This window comes from Lithobates pipiens, unplaced genomic scaffold, assembly GCF_037356315.1.
Source record: "Lithobates pipiens isolate NorthernLeopardFrog02 unplaced genomic scaffold, aLitPip1_a1.2 Scaffold_13, whole genome shotgun sequence".
NCBI classification, from domain to species: domain Eukaryota; kingdom Metazoa; phylum Chordata; class Amphibia; order Anura; family Ranidae; genus Lithobates; species Lithobates pipiens.
Genome location: NW_027507718.1, coordinates 78,631,536 through 78,647,460, shown reverse-complemented (window position 1 = coordinate 78,647,460; position 15,925 = coordinate 78,631,536). Strand labels below are relative to the sequence as shown.

The 15,925-nt window shown below is 39.0% G+C and overlaps 1 protein-coding gene across 3 annotated transcripts in view; it reads right to left on the bottom strand.

The window, feature by feature from the left end:
- The window catches only part of BNC2 (basonuclin zinc finger protein 2), a 793,258-nt gene that overhangs the window by 396,049 nt on the left and 381,284 nt on the right, over nt 1-15,925 (bottom strand). The window lies entirely within an intron of this gene.

Genomic DNA, 15,925 nt, shown 5'->3' with positions numbered 1-15,925 from the left:
GTTATATTATGTACATTTAGGAAAGAATCCAGGTCTTTTTTAAAGCAATCTACTGAGCTACATATTAGTAAATATCTTTAACTACCAGTTCCTCAAGTTATATTTAGTGGAAATAAGTCTCTAAGTCCATATGTAGAGCCAACATGCTGTGTCCCCATGAATAATTAAGAATAGCTCCACCCAGGCCCCTCCTCTATAAATTCCAAGGATTCCCCTATACTTCTAGGCTTAAGAAAGGGGCGTTCCGAGGCCCTGAAATGCATAGCCACACCTTTATAACTGACCTCATCCCACTCTCACGCCTGGACTTCTGACGTCATGACAGTTTTTCAGTCCAGTGGTGCATTCTAAGCTCTTTCTACTCATGTCCTTGCAGCCAACCACTTTCTGCAACACACTCTGCATTGCCTGGCAATGCTTCACTGGTAAACTTTGCAATGTTATACAACATCCTCCAAGCTTTGTTTGGCTTTACTCGACAGCTTCCCTGACGAACTCTACAGATGCCTGCAGGACTGACTGTTGCACCTGTCTTTGTTTTTAGTGAGTGCTTATTGCTTTTTACCTAATTGTTTTAATAAAAAATCTACACTTAGATGGTGCCACCCTCTTGTCCCATTATTCTTTTTACCCATGATCCTTGACAATGTTTTAACACTCCATGATTGCTTTTAAAAGACTCTGAGTAATAATATACATATATGTCCAGGATTGGCAACTACATTTACAGATTTTACTTTCAGAGCAGGTTTCTTTTCCCTGTGATATTTGCTACTGCTTTCACCAATCATAGAACCTTGACAGAAACTGAATGGTGAGTCCAATCAAGAATGTGATATGAGCAGAGTGGGGAAGGGTTACTTCTCTATTTTACTACATAGTACTCCCTTGAATTGCTTCTTAAAGCACCGCCACTGGAAAGTGTAACACAAGTGGCCCCAAAGTAATGATTGCCATAAACACTTCTAACATCGACACCTAACAAACATTGGTGATGACAAACAGAGATTTAAGAGGAGCAATTCAATTTAGTTAAATAAACTAGATAATTTTTTTACCTACTCACACCTTTCCTATGTAAACAGAACTAAGAAAATAGATTTATGTGCCTTTCTATAAAGGATACTTCCTTACTGCCACTGGCAATGTTTTTCTATGTAGTAAAAACTCTTTTGATATTATTTTGCTAATTGGTTCATGCTCAATCAACTGTAAAAAAAATATGAAATAAACAGTAAAATACAAAGTATCAAATTAACAGTTGCTAAGGGCAGATTGGCAATTTGTTACAGTGAAATAGAAGATGTTGGCAGAAAATGTAACTCTTTTCACTGGCACTATTGCTTTGGGGCTGCTTTAGATTAGGATGAATAAGGTGTAGGCAAAATCTTGTCCATAGTACTTAATGATAGGCTTAATAATTCCGCTCAGTTTCTAAAGGAGGGAGGGCTAAAATATGCAATTTGGTATTCGCTCTTACATGTGTAATAGCATTTTGATGAGGATTGTTATTACTAACAGGGCTGGTGAGAAGGTGGAGTATTTGTGGCTGAAAATTCAAAGGGATGAAACAAATGGTAAATTAATTATGAGTGTATGCTATAGGCCCCCAAACATTATGGAGGAGGAGGACACACATCTACTTTCACAGTTAGAGATGATGGGGAGGCAGAGAAATGGTATAATCATGGGGGTCTTCAACTATCCTAATATTGATTTGGCAGACGGAAGTGCTCACTCAACTACGGGTCCTCATTTCTTTGACTGTAAGGCAGGACAATTTTATGAGTCAAATGGTGGAAGCCCCAACTAGAGATGATGCTCTGTTGGACTTGCTAATTACATATTACACATAGCTGATTACAGATGTGGAAGTAAGGAAAAATGTAGTTAACAGTGATCAGAGAATGATTCCATTTGCTACAAAATGTAGGAAAACGACACACTGGAGTAGAAAAGGACATTTAAAGCAGAGGTCCGCCCTCCTCTTCAAAAATAAAAAGCCAGCAGCTACACATACTGCAGCTGCTGGTTTGTAATAATGGCACACTTACCTGTCCTGGAGTCCAGCGATATCGTAACGGCAGCTGATGTTTCCCTAACCTGTTTGGTGCTGCCACCACCATTTTGGTTAAGGGAACCCGGCAGTGTAGCCTTACGGCTTCACACCAGGAACCCTACTGCTCATGCACGAATCTGGGCTCCTCTCTCCTACTGGCCCCCGCAGCGGGGGAAGGAGGAGGGAGCCCCAGCAATGATGTCAAAGGCTGTGGCCCCTACTTCCAGAAGTGGTATCAGGATACCTGTGAAAGACAGGTATCCGCTCCCCCCCAAAAGGGGCCAAATGTGGCACGGGGGGGGGGGGGGCAGGCAAATGAGCGGAACTTCCACTTTTTGGTGGAACTCTGCTTTCATTTTTTTAATAAGAGGCAACTTATTAAGAGGCTATGCTCCATACAACTTATTAAGAGGCTATGCTCCATACTACACAGCGTGTTATAGCCAGACCATTGTTCCTAATTTTTTAGGGCAGCTTACTGACTGGAATGGTACAAGCAGATAGGTGAAAAGCAAATGTGGTGTCAATATTAAAAAAAAGGGCCAATATATATACCAGTCAGCCTAACATTAATAGTATATACACTATTAGAAAAAAAGGTACCAGATCCAAGAATACGCTAATTAAATTCCTGTCATTAGTAGCAACCAACATGGTTTTATGAAGATTGGTCTTGCCATTCTATGAGGAGGTGAACTATAATTTGGATAGAGGAAGGCTTTCTCATAGAATGGTTAAAGTTCGGTCTGGCAGGACCAATCTTCATAAAACCATGCTGGTTGCTACAAATGACACATATATAGTGCATATCATATTTTTAATTTAATTTGTAAATCAAGCATTTATGGAGTACTGTATAGAGCAGTGATGGTGAACCTTGGCACCCCAGATGTTCTGGAACTACATTTCCCATGATACTTATGCACTCTGCAGTGTAGTGGAGCATCATGGGAATTGTAGTTCCAAAACATCTGGGGTGCCAAGGTTCACCATCACTGGTATAGAGTGTCCTCAAGGTCTGACAAAGAAGTGGATACTTTGAAACACTTCACCCCATTGGTCAGTGGCTTTCCTGACTTCCTGGTAGCGTCACTTCCAGTCCGGCAGCTTTAGCGTTCCACATTGGTTGCTTCTGTGATTCATTGCGGATTCCTTACCCATCTACAAACCTACCAGATACAGGATTACCATCCATTCTTCAGACATGGTAGGTGACATTGGGCTCACTAGCTAGCAAATATTAAAAAGGCTATTTACTAAAGAGATAAAACTATAATACTTTACAAAAGAAAAAGGTTTCTTTACAAAACCCTGGTTCAGCCACATCTTGGGGTAGCTATCCCATTCTGGTCACTGTAACTCAGGAAGGATGTGTTTGAACTGGAGAAAGTCCAGAGAAGGACAACAAAGCAAAGTTGCGGTGTCAGGGGAGTGTGTACATAAGTTCAAAAAACACAATGTACAGGGATATGGAAAAAAGCAGTTACACACACCCACTCAGGTTGAACAGATTGGACCAGTGTCTTTAACTTACCAACTATGTAACTATATATAATCATCCTAAACCAGACGAGAAAAAAATATTTTCTGCCCAATTACACCCCCCAACCTCTGATTATGTCACGTGATTCAGCAGCTCTGGCTCCCCTGTATAGGTGATTAATGCTCGACAATGGCTCCATGTCCCAGCCATTATCAGCACCCCCTCCCCTCCCCTGCATAGGGGAGCCAGAGCTGTTGAATCAGTCTTGTGTAAGACCAAACCAGATAAAAAATAGAAAAGTACACAGAACTTTTTTATACAGATTATACAGGATTAGACGTGTGCAGAACGAAAACATTTGTTTTGTTTCACTGTTTACATAAATTCATTAAGTTAAATTTGTTTCATTCATTTAATTAATTTTTGCAATTTGTTTTGTTTATTCATTTTTGAATAGTTTTCGAATTCGAACATTTTTCGAAGTCGAAAAGTTTTTGAATTCAAATAATTTTCCAATAAAATAAAGGAATAGAATAAAAATAAAATAGAAAAGAAAATAATTTAACAGAAGATCAAAGACTATAATATAATGGAGTAATACAGAACAAAATAGGATAGAAAATAAAAGAACAGAATAGAATGGAATAGAATAGAATAGAATAGAAAGGAATAGAATAGAATAAAAGAAGAATATAATAAAATAGAAAGATTATAACCATCTTCTAAATATTCTATTTAAATTCAAATTGATTAAATTTGAATTTTGGGAAATGGTTATATTCTTTCTATTCTAATCTGTTCTATTCTTTTTTTTTTTTTATTAAACTTTTTTTTATGTTTTTTATTGGTTTATTCTTCTATTCTGTTCTTTTTTTTATTTTCTATTCTATTCTATTCTTTTCTATTCAAATTCAAATTTATTCTATTTGTCTATGATAATCTATTCTATTGTTTATTTTTAATTCTATTATTTTCTATTCTATTATAGCTCATTATGTTATATATTTGTTTCTTCTTTTCTATTCTATTCTTTTCTATTCTATTATTTTCTTATGTATTTAGATTCAATTTTTTTCTATTTGAAATCTGAATTTCAGAAGAGGGTTATATTCTTTCTATGTTATTCTATTCTATTATTTTTGTTTCTATTATATTCTAGTCCATTCTGTTATTTCATTTTCTATTCTATTTTGTTCTGTTTTACTCTAATATATTCTTTTCTGCTATTTTCTTTTCTAGTTTCTTCTTCTTTTTTTTCTATTCTATTCCTTTACTTTCTGTTCTATTTTATTCTCTTTGTAAATTGGAAAAATATTCGAATTGGAAAACTGTTCGAATTCGAAAACAATTACAATTGTAATTTCTACCGATTGTTTTTTTTTCGTAATTTCAGATTCGTTTAAAATGCGGTACTATTGTATCCAAATTTCCTGACTAACTAAAATTTGCCTGTATTTTAATTCGTAATGAAATATGCTGCACGTGTCTATACAGGATAGATAGAATGATTTTTATACATTATCAGTCAATATGACCTATTTTTAAGCATGCTAATTTTTTTATTGTGCTGAGAGTTAAAGTGTATCTCTATGCAAAACCCTTCCTTTTTTGAATTTATAAAAGTGTGGGAAGAGTTAGGCCCTCTGTCAAGTTTTATCTTCAGTTTATGTCTGAGAGAGATTCATTCTTCTCTTTATACTGGTGACTACTTTCACCAACAATGGAAAGTCCAAAGTTGGCCAGAGTTATCTCTAAAACATAGACCTGATCCACTGATTCTGCGTCACCATGTATAACCCAGTTTGCTTTCTGGACTCTGCTACTGCCTTCTGCCTAGTATCTTGTCTGCCTGGCTGTTAGTCACCACGGCTTACTTCCTGGACTCTGTCTTTGCCATCCTGATTTTGATGTCATGCTGCCTGTCTGTTACTGACCTTGGTTTGTTTCCTGGTCTCTGCTTCCTGATTTGATATCACACTGCCCAACTGTTGCTGACCTCAGGCCATTTCCTGGACTCTGTCTTTGTCTCCTGATCCCGTACCACATTGTTCCTCTAAATGGTTCCTGCACATTGATCTACAAATTCCAGTTCTACTCATCTGGCTGCAACACAGATCCAGTGTAGCCTGCAAACTTCACTCTGTCCTTTTATCCTCTCTGTCACCACATTCAGGAGTGTTGAGCTGGAAGTGCAAGATGAGGCCCTTCAGCAACTCAGCCTCCACTAGGTATGTGATACATCCCGTTGGTTGCATCCGGGCCAGGAAGAAAATGGAAATCTCTCAAAAGGGACACAGAGAACAAAAATGTAACTGGCAGAAAATGTTAACTTTCCCTATGCTACCCAAAAGAGGGAAAAAAAGGTTTTGGGCTATACATACACTTTATGTGGTCAGAGTATGGTTGTTCTATATCAGGATGGAACAGTTTTAACTTTACTTTAACATTAACCACTTCAGCCCCAAAAGAATTTACCCCCTACCTGACCAGAGCACTTTTTGCAATTCGGCACTGCGTCACTTTAACCGACAATTACGTGGTCATGCAACGTTGCTCCCAAACAAAATTTACATTGTTTTTTCCCCCACAAATATCTATATAAATCTTTTGGTGGTATTGGATCACCTCTGTGATTTTTATTTTTTGCACTATAAACAAAACAACAGCGACAATTAAAAAAAACACAAAAAACAATATATTTTACTTTTTGCAATAATATCCCCAAAAAATATATAAAAAATGTTTTTCTCAGTTTATACCGATATGTAGTCTACATATTTTTGGTTAAAAAAAGGCAATAAGCGTATATTGATTGGTTTGCGCAAAAGTTATAGCGTCTACAAAATAGGGGATATATTTATGGCATTTTATTTATTTTTTTATTAGTAATGGCGGCGATCTGCGATTTTTATCATGACTGTGACATTATGGCAGACACATCGGACACTTTTGACACTATTTTGGGACCATTGTCATTTATACAGCGATCAGTGCTATAAAAATACACTGATTACTGTGTAAATGACACTGGCAGGGAAGGGGTTAAACACTAGGTGGCGATTAAGGGTTACGTGTGCCCTAGGGAGTGATTCTAACTGTGGGGGGGTGGGCTACCACTGACATGACAGCAATCACTGCTCCTGATGACAGGGAGCGGTAGATCTCTGTCCTGTCACTAGGCAGAACGGGGAAATGCCTTGATTACATAGTCATCTCCCCATTCTGCCGCTCCATGACACGATCGCGGGACACTGGCGGACATCGAGTCCAAGGGTCCCGCAGGCATGCTCACGGAGCACATGCTCACGTGTGCCCCCAATGTCGCGTCTTAAAGGGGACATACCTGTACGTCCATTTGCGCAGCCATGCCATTGTGCCGACGTATATCATCGTGCTCTGTCAGCAAGCGGTCAAGGACGTAATTGTACTGTCTGCTCTTATGTTGTAAACTGTGTACCCGCAATGTCGCGTCTTAAAGGGGACATACCTGTACGTCCATTTGCGCAGCCGTGCCATTGTGCCGACGTATATCATCGTGCTCTGTCGGAAAGCAGTTAAGGACGTAATTGTACTGTCTGCTCTTATGTTGTAAAGTGCTGCGCAAACTGTTGGTGCTATATAAATCCTGTGAAATAATAATACTGTAAATATAGGGCCATTTATTTTTTGCATACGAATAGGTCCACGATAGAAAGAAAGGATAAGAAGGAGCTTTTTTAACTCAGGAAGTAAAGACAGTGTTGTCTTCTCAAACAAGCAGTTAGGAATTTTCAGGATTTCCAATGGGTTCAATAGGAGTTTCTAAGTACTTACATCATTTTTTTAGGAAACAAAAATTAGAAAATGTGCATTTCAGAGATGTACTAAATATTTTGTATTGTTCATTTTGCCCAGACATACACTTATAACTGAAAAAACTGCTTTAAAGAAACATGGATCATTTAGAAACACAGGGGATGAAGACCCACATTTGTTTTCTGGGATACCTGCTTTGGGATCCCTGCCCATTTAGTTTGGTTCTACAAAGAACCATGGTACACTGACAATAGGAATCCAAGAAAAATATATAGTGGTTCTTGAGATCATAAATAGAAACAGATGAGCATCAATGATCCAGGCATTTATAATGAAGAGCAGATATTGCTTTCTACTCTACACAATATACCGGGTACTGCAAGGTTCCTCCACAACACAGCTTGCATTTTATGGACCATTCTTAAAATATGCTTTGGTGTGGAGCCTGCTGTGTTTTTTTTTTCTCTTCCACACAGACAAAAAGTGCCCCATTGTCTTTGGGACTCAAAAGACAGAGACATAGGCTTAACACAATCTTAGTGCATATTTGGAAAGGACATAGTGTAGCTGTCCTTTATAAATGTGGATTTTTTAAAATTGTTTCCTTAAGCAGAAAAGCCTCATTGTAAGTTAAATGCCTCCACAGTGTTTAAAATTGGAGGTAAAGACACCAGAATAAAGACCTGATTCAGTAGAGAACCCCTTAATACATGCATTAACACCCTACATCTTTAAAAATAAATTGGGAAATATCATAAAATCATTTTCTAATAGAAGCGGTGGCCCGTCCCTGATCTTTATGCGCCTGGCCCCTAATCTTCATGCAGGGCACCAGAGGCATAGAGTTCTACGTTTTTTTTTGTTAAGTTTTAATTGGCTTAAAAAAGGGTGAGCCCACCCACCTGTGACAATAGTGAATCAACATTCACTATTGTCTTCCTGCTTCTCCTCCAGGCCAATCAGGACAGGAAGTGAGTCCTGAGACCAGATTGGCCAGGAGGAGAAGCAACTGAAATGGGAGGAGAAGTTGGGGAGCTGCCGAAGCTTCCCAGGACCTAGATGGGGTATGTGCGGGGCTGGCAGGCTAGTGGGTGGGGTGGTGGTTGTTGGGTTTGTTAGCCACCCCCCCAAAAAAATTGAGCACCAGCCACCACTTAATATCAGGTTAAATAATCTTGCTGCGTTATTTCCATTTTCAAATACACACTTCATTGGGACAGATTGCTGCAGAGGTGTAAGGTGGTAATGTGATGGATTATATATAGCTATAAGGTTATTCTGGTCCCAAACCTAAATCAAAGTAATCAATATTCCATGTGGCGCAGTACTTGTCACATGCCTTATATATACGTCTTACAAATAACATCTTGGGACAAAATACATTAGGGCGGAGCTAAAGATACTGACCTCAATCAGTATGTATAGATAACAGTGTTGCAGATCGTCAGTATTGTTACTGGCAGCCAGTAGAAAATTAGCACTTTTCTCCTGCCAGTAAATGCCAGGGACAGGAAAAAGTTGCCAGTAAAAATATGGCTGTGATGTTTGGCTTAGAACTATGCATACACAGCTCCAGTTTGGTGCCCATCATGACCATCCCAGTGGCTGCTACAGTGAGTTCAGGAGGCGCCGACGGGGGGTGTGTCTGGCGGAGGCGGTGCCTGAGCATGTCGTGGGATGTCATGATGCAAGCAGAGCAGAGCGGCTGGAGCCTTGTGTGCTGATTTGTGAGATAGGAGTAAGGAAAGCTGGGAGTGGTACTGTCAATGCTGATTTGACTGGAATGGACTGAAGGGACCACCTGGCATGGTGAGAGACTGTCACTGTAACTCAGGAGGGGACGTGTCATATTGGTGAGGTGTTGTCATCATCTGTGCTGCTGCACATTGCTGTCAGTGTCACAGTGAGTGTCAAATTCCATGTGTGTGTGTGTGTGTGTGTGTGCTGCCCATTCTCATTTCTTGCCCTCCTATGTCCTGTCCCCTAGCTACTCCCTTGCTATCTTGAAAATAAAATAGGAAATATGCTTTTTGCCTTGATACCTACCTTAGATCACATTGTTAATTGCATAAAAATCCTAAATACTGAAATTTGCACTTCAAACTGTAATTTTGTAAGTTTTGGAAATGCCAGTAAAAACTTGGGTGTTGTGTCAGTCAATTTCAATCTGGTAGGTTGGCAACACTGCCGTGTACTTGTAAAGCATTGGACACTTTGAAGAAGTATATCTGGGACATATGACAAGCATTGTGTCATATGGAATATTGATCACTTTGATTTTGGTTTGGGACCAGGATAACTGTACAGTATATGTACAGTATATGATACACATTTTTATTTGTTTTCTTTTGCATTGTATATATTAACTTTTATTATTTATCAACATCATAAGGTGTTTGTTACAGCAGCTTGGAAGTGGTGTAGGTGTACAATCGCAGGTGAATAAATATTATTAATGATAATGTGATGTAGGGGTTGATTTGTGGCCAGTTCATACCATAGAAATGCAGTCTGGATGCTTTCCAGATGCTTTTCTACATGCACGTTTTCGATATGTTCCTGTGTGATTTTGATGCATTTTTGATGCAGTCCAGTGCATTTTTCCTCCTCTTTTTTTCTCTTTTTTTCTTAACCTTAAATAAGGACTTGTGTTTCAGTGCATTTTTGGTGTGTTTAGGTGTGTGTAATCAGTGGCTATTTTTAGCTCTGTATAAATATCAATGGTCCCAAAAAAGTGTCAAAATCTGTCGCCGCCATTACTAGTAAAATAAAAATTAAGAATAAAAATGCCATAAATATTTCCCCTATTTTGTAGATGCTATAACTTTTGCGCAAACCAAACCAATCACTTATTGTGATTTTTTTAATCAAAAATATGTAGAATAATACATATTGGCCTAAACTATGAAAAAAAAAAATTTTTTTTATTTTATTTTGGATATGTATTATAGCAAAAAGTAAAAAAATATTATTTGTTCTTCAAAATTGTCGCTATTTTTTTTGTTAGAGCGCAAACAATAAAAACTGCAGAGGTGATCAAATACCACCAAAAGAAAGCCCTATTTGGGAGAAAAAAGAACGTCAATTTTGTTTGGGTACAATGCCGCACGACTGCGCAATTATCAGTTAAAGCGACGCAGTGCCGTATCACAAAAAATGGCCTAGTCATTAAGGGGGCAAATCCTTCCGTTCCTTAAGGTTACACAATATTAGCTTATGCCAGAGTTCAGCTTCATGAACAGGTACTTTAGATCAGGAAAAACACTGCAATGTGAAAATTATTGCATGGTATAGGCAGTTTTGTTTTGTGACTGAGCAGCAATTTTAGAAAATACGGTATGTAGTAAAAAATATTGAGATTCAGCTTGAGGTGTGCCTAACCACAATGCATACTAATGGACCTGCTCTATGTGCAGTGTGTTGTAGTGCCATTCATTGTAAATGGCACCCCCAACCCACAGTACTATAAAACGCAATGCAACACAGTGAGCAGCAACATGCATAGCGTGGTGAGCTGAATTTTGAAAAAAAAAGGTTCATGTGCTCTTTTTTGTGTTTTTTTGTGGTGTATCGCCAGAAATACGTGTTAATGTGCATATGGTAACATACCACATCGGATCACTCATCACTCATCGGATCATTGTGTAAACAGACCCTGAAACAGCTTGAAGTTTTAGGTATCAAAAATATAATATCCTAACTCATATAGTCATTTGGCAGTCATGACATAGGTGTATTTTACATTTAATTCAATAATAAATAATTCATATTTTTGTTTACGCTAAACCTCTAAGTGGCTATCTATATATATCGTAGATCTGATATTCTTGACCTCTTTTGGCCCAGGCCCTGTATTAACTCTGGGAATAAGGTTCAGTATCCTTCATTCAGTATTAAATTAATAATGCATCACCTTTTACAATTCATGGTCATAAAGCAATATCATAAATCCTTTATTTCCTACAAGCCTCAACTTTTACTCTTTCCACGTGCCTAGTAGCTTTGAAATCTCTACTACTACCATAGAGACACTTTGTGAAACTCTATTGTTTTATATTGGTGAATTTACAGTGCCTTGAAAAAGTATTCATTCCCCACATTTTGTCATGTCACAACCAAAAACGTAAATGTATTTTATTAGGATTTTATGTGATAGACCAACACAAAGTGGCACATAATTTTGAAGTGGAAGGAAAATGATACAGGGGGTACCCGGGTTACAAACAAGATAGGGACTGTAGGTTTGTTCTTAAGTTGAATCTTTTTGTAAGTCGGAACAGGTAAATTTTTTAAGTGTAGCTCCAGCCAAAAAATCTATTTTTAATCTTTTTGGATAACATAGGGAAGGGTTATCATCCCTGTAACATTTGTTTAGCTGTCTGTGCCCCTGTACAGAAGATTTCACCTCACTTTCTGTCCCAATGATAATTGTATTTTGAAAATTTTGGGCTGTTAGGGAAACAAGGATTGGTGATAAAGCATCAGTGGAGACACCTTTTTCCCATATTAACTCTTACAGGAGAGAATTTCCCTTCCTAGAGATAGATTTCCTCTCACTTCCTGTTATCTCCCTCCGTTTGTAAGTAGGAGTCGTTTGTAAGTCAGATGTTTGTAAGTAGGGGACCCCCTGTAAGTGGTTTTCCAAATTTTTTACAAATAAATATCTGAAAAAAGAGGCATACATTTGTATTCAGCCCCCCTGAGTCAGAACCACCTTTCCCTGCAATTTTAGCTGCAAGTCTTTTTTTGGATATGCCTCTATTAGCTTTGCTCATCTAGAGAGTGACATTTATGCCGCGTACACACGACCGGACTTTCCAGCAGACTCGGTCTGATGGTCTTCCCGACGGACTTTCAACAGAGTTCCGACTGACTTTCTGAACACACGGACTTGGCCACACACGAATGGACTAAGTCCGTTCGAAAGTCTGTTCGTTTTGAACATGATGACGTAAGACGGGACTAAAAAATTAAGTTCAATAGCCAGTAGCCAATAGCTTCCCTTGCGTCGTATTTGGTCCTTCGGACCAGCAAACAGACGAACAGTTTTCCCAATAGGAATTGAGTCCATTGGACAGATTGGAAACATATTCTATTTCTAAGTCCATCGGAATAAAAAAAAAAAAAAAAAGATCGGATTAGCCCACACACGATCGGATTGTCTGACGGTCTGATTCTGTCTGACCTAGTCTGCCGGAAAGTCCAGTCGTGTGTACGCGGCATCAGACAGCTCAAGCTCTATCAGATTGGATGGAGAGCGTCTGTGAACAGCAATTTTCAAGTCTTGGCAGAAGTTCTCAATTGGATTTAGATCTGGACTTTGACTGGGCCATTCTAACAAATGAATATGCTTTGATCTACACCATTCCATTGTAGCTCTGGCTGTATATTTAGGGTCGTTGTCCTGCTGGAAGGTGAACCTTCACCCCAGTCTCAAGTCTTTTGCAGACAAGTTTTGCCCTGAAAACAGGTTCTGCCCTGTATTTGGGTCCGTCCATCTTCCCTTCAACTCTGACCAGCTTTCCTGTCCCTGCTGAAGAAAAACATCACCACAACATGATGCTGCCACCATCATGTTTCACGGTGGGGATGTTGTGTTCAGGGGGATGTGTAGTGTTAGTTTTCTGCCATGCATAGCATTTTGCTGTTAGGCCAAAAAGCTCAATTTTGGTCTCATCTGACCAGAGCACCTTCTTCCACATGTTTGCTGTGTCCCCCACATGGCTTCTCACAAACTGCAAACAAAACTTCTTAAGGCTTTCTTTTAACAATCGCTTTCTTCTTGCCACTCTTCCATAAAGGCCAGGTTTGTGGAGTACATGACTAATAGTTGTCCTGTGGACAGATTCTCCCACCTAAGCTGTGGATCTCTACAGCTCCTCCAGAGTTACCATGGGCCTCTTGACTGCTTTTCTGATTAATGCTTTGCTTGCCCAGCCTGTTAATTTAGGTGGATGGCGATGTCTTGGTAGGTTTGCAGTTGTGCCATATTCTCTCCATTTTCGTATGACGGATTGAACAGTGCTCTGTGAGATGTAAAAAGCTTGGGATTTTTTTTAGAACCTAACCCTGCTTTAAACGTCTCCATAACTTTATTCCTGACCTGTCAGGTGTGTTCCTTGGCCTTCATGAAGCTGTGAACTTCTGAGGGCTTCACAGAACAGCTGAAATTATACTGAGATTACATTACACACAGGTGGCCTCTATTTACGAATAAAGCCCCGTACACACGAGAGGACTTATGTCCGACAGACTTCCGAAGGAGTCCTGCCGGAGTTCTCCCGGAGTTCCGACAGAGTTCTGACGGACTTTTCGACTGAGCGGACTTGGCCACACACAATCACACCAAACTCCGACGGATTCGAACGTGATGACGTACGACTGGACTCGAATAAGGAAGTTCATAGCCAGTAGCCAATAGCTGCCCTAGCGTCGGTTTTAGTCCGTCGGAATAGCATACACACAAGCGAATTTTTCGAAGGGACCGAGTCCGGCGGAGTTCCGTCTGAAAAATTTGAAGCATGTTCCATTTTCTAAAGTCTGTCAGACTTTTGCGAATCAAAAGTCCGTTGCAGCCCACACACGATCGAATAGTCTGACGGAATCATTCCATCTGACTTTGGATGTTGAAAAGTCCGCTCGTGTGTACGCGGCATTAGTTGACTTCTGAAGGCAATTGGTTCCACTAGATTTTAATTAGGGGTATCAGAGTAAACGGGGCTGAATACAAATGCATGCCACCACACTTATTTATTTGTAAAAAAAAAATTAAAAACATTTATCACTTCCACTTCACAATTATGTGCAACTTTGTGTTGGTTTATTACATAAAATCCCAATAAAATTTCAAGGGATATGAATACTTTTTCAAAGAAGTTGTAACTGTGTCCACGTTGACTCTTTCCGGTAAAACCAGTCAGTAAGAACTTAACATCCTTAAACTCATATATGTTGAAATTTCATTTTTATGCACTTAGTGTAAACTCTAGGAACTGGTAAGGTGTGCAAATGTCTATCACCTTTTTCAACTTTTTAGATTATTTTCAGTTCATAGGCTTAATTCTCTAGGACAGTGATGGCGAACCTTGGCACCCCAGATGTTTTGGAACTACATTTCCCATGATGGCCAACTACACTGCAGAGTGCATGAGCATCATGGGAAATGTAGTTCCAAAACATCTGGGGTGCCAAGGTTCGCCATCACTGCTCTAGGACATATAATTTATTTTATCTCAGCTTAATATTTAATTTCATTAAAATGCTGTCCTAAAAGTGTTTGATTCACAAACATAAGCATTGCTTAGAGGTTTAATTCTTAATATTAGTCATTCAATAGGCATACAACTGTTGACAGCCTTATTCTCCTATAAAGTACCACCACAAAAGTGCTCCATTTCCTGTTTTCCTCAAAAGATTCCTATTAAAACTCACAGTAATTGACCAACCGAATGCTGGCATTATTTTAAGAAATGATAACCTGCAAGGTAATCTTTGTGAAGTGACTTTTACATATATTTTACCAAAAAAGTCACTAAAATAACATTGATAGTGTAAGTACTAGTAGTGGTAAAACCACACTACTTACAGGGCTAAACAAATTTGTATACTTATGTGAATTAAACCTTTAGCCTCTGTTCACACCGGTGTGACTTGTCATGCGATTTGACAGGTCAAATCTCATGACAAGTAACACCCTATTGATGGCAATAGAACTGTTCATATCGGTGCAACGCCAACTTTGCGGTGCTGCAGCAGTTTGAAAAAGTAGTTCCTGCACTACTTTGGGCAATTTCAGGTGCGACTTGCATAGACATCTGTGCATGAAGTCTCACAGATATCAGCCAAGTCACACCTGAAGTCGCAGAGACATGTGGCTTTGACATTGTGTGTGATTTCAAGAGAAGTTGCATGATTTCAAAGCCGCATTCAATGTGAATGGGGTCTTATATGGCCAATTTACACCTACAGCATGTACGCTGGCTCACAATTTTTGGTGCATCAACACATCTTGCACTGAACGTGTCAATTCAGTTTTTCTTAAAGGGTATACTGTATTTGTAGTGAGTTTTAAAGCATATACATTACAGAATTACACAAAGACATAGACAATACAGTTACGGCCAAACATATTAGCACCCTTGCAATTCTGTCAGATAATGCACCACTTCACCCAAACAATTGTTACAAATGTTTGAGCATTCTCATGTTTCTTTCTTTTGTTTGTATTGGTATGACACAAAAAAGTGAGAAACAAAAAGACAAATCTGACACATTCCACGCAAAACTCCAAAAATGGACTGGACAAAATTATTGGCACCTTCAATTTAATAGTTGGTAGCACACGCCCTGGGGAAAAAAAAGTGAAATCAAACGCTTCCTGTAAACATAAATGAGTTTCTTACACCTCTTTTCTGGAATTTTGGACCACTCTTCTTTAACCAACTGCTCCAGGTTACTCAGATTGGAAGGGTTCCTTCTCCCAACTGCTGTTTTGAGATCTCTCCGCAGGTGCTTTATAACTCATTGCTGGCCAGTTCAGTACTTTGCAGCACTTTGCCTTAAACCATTTCTGGGTGCTTTTTGACGTG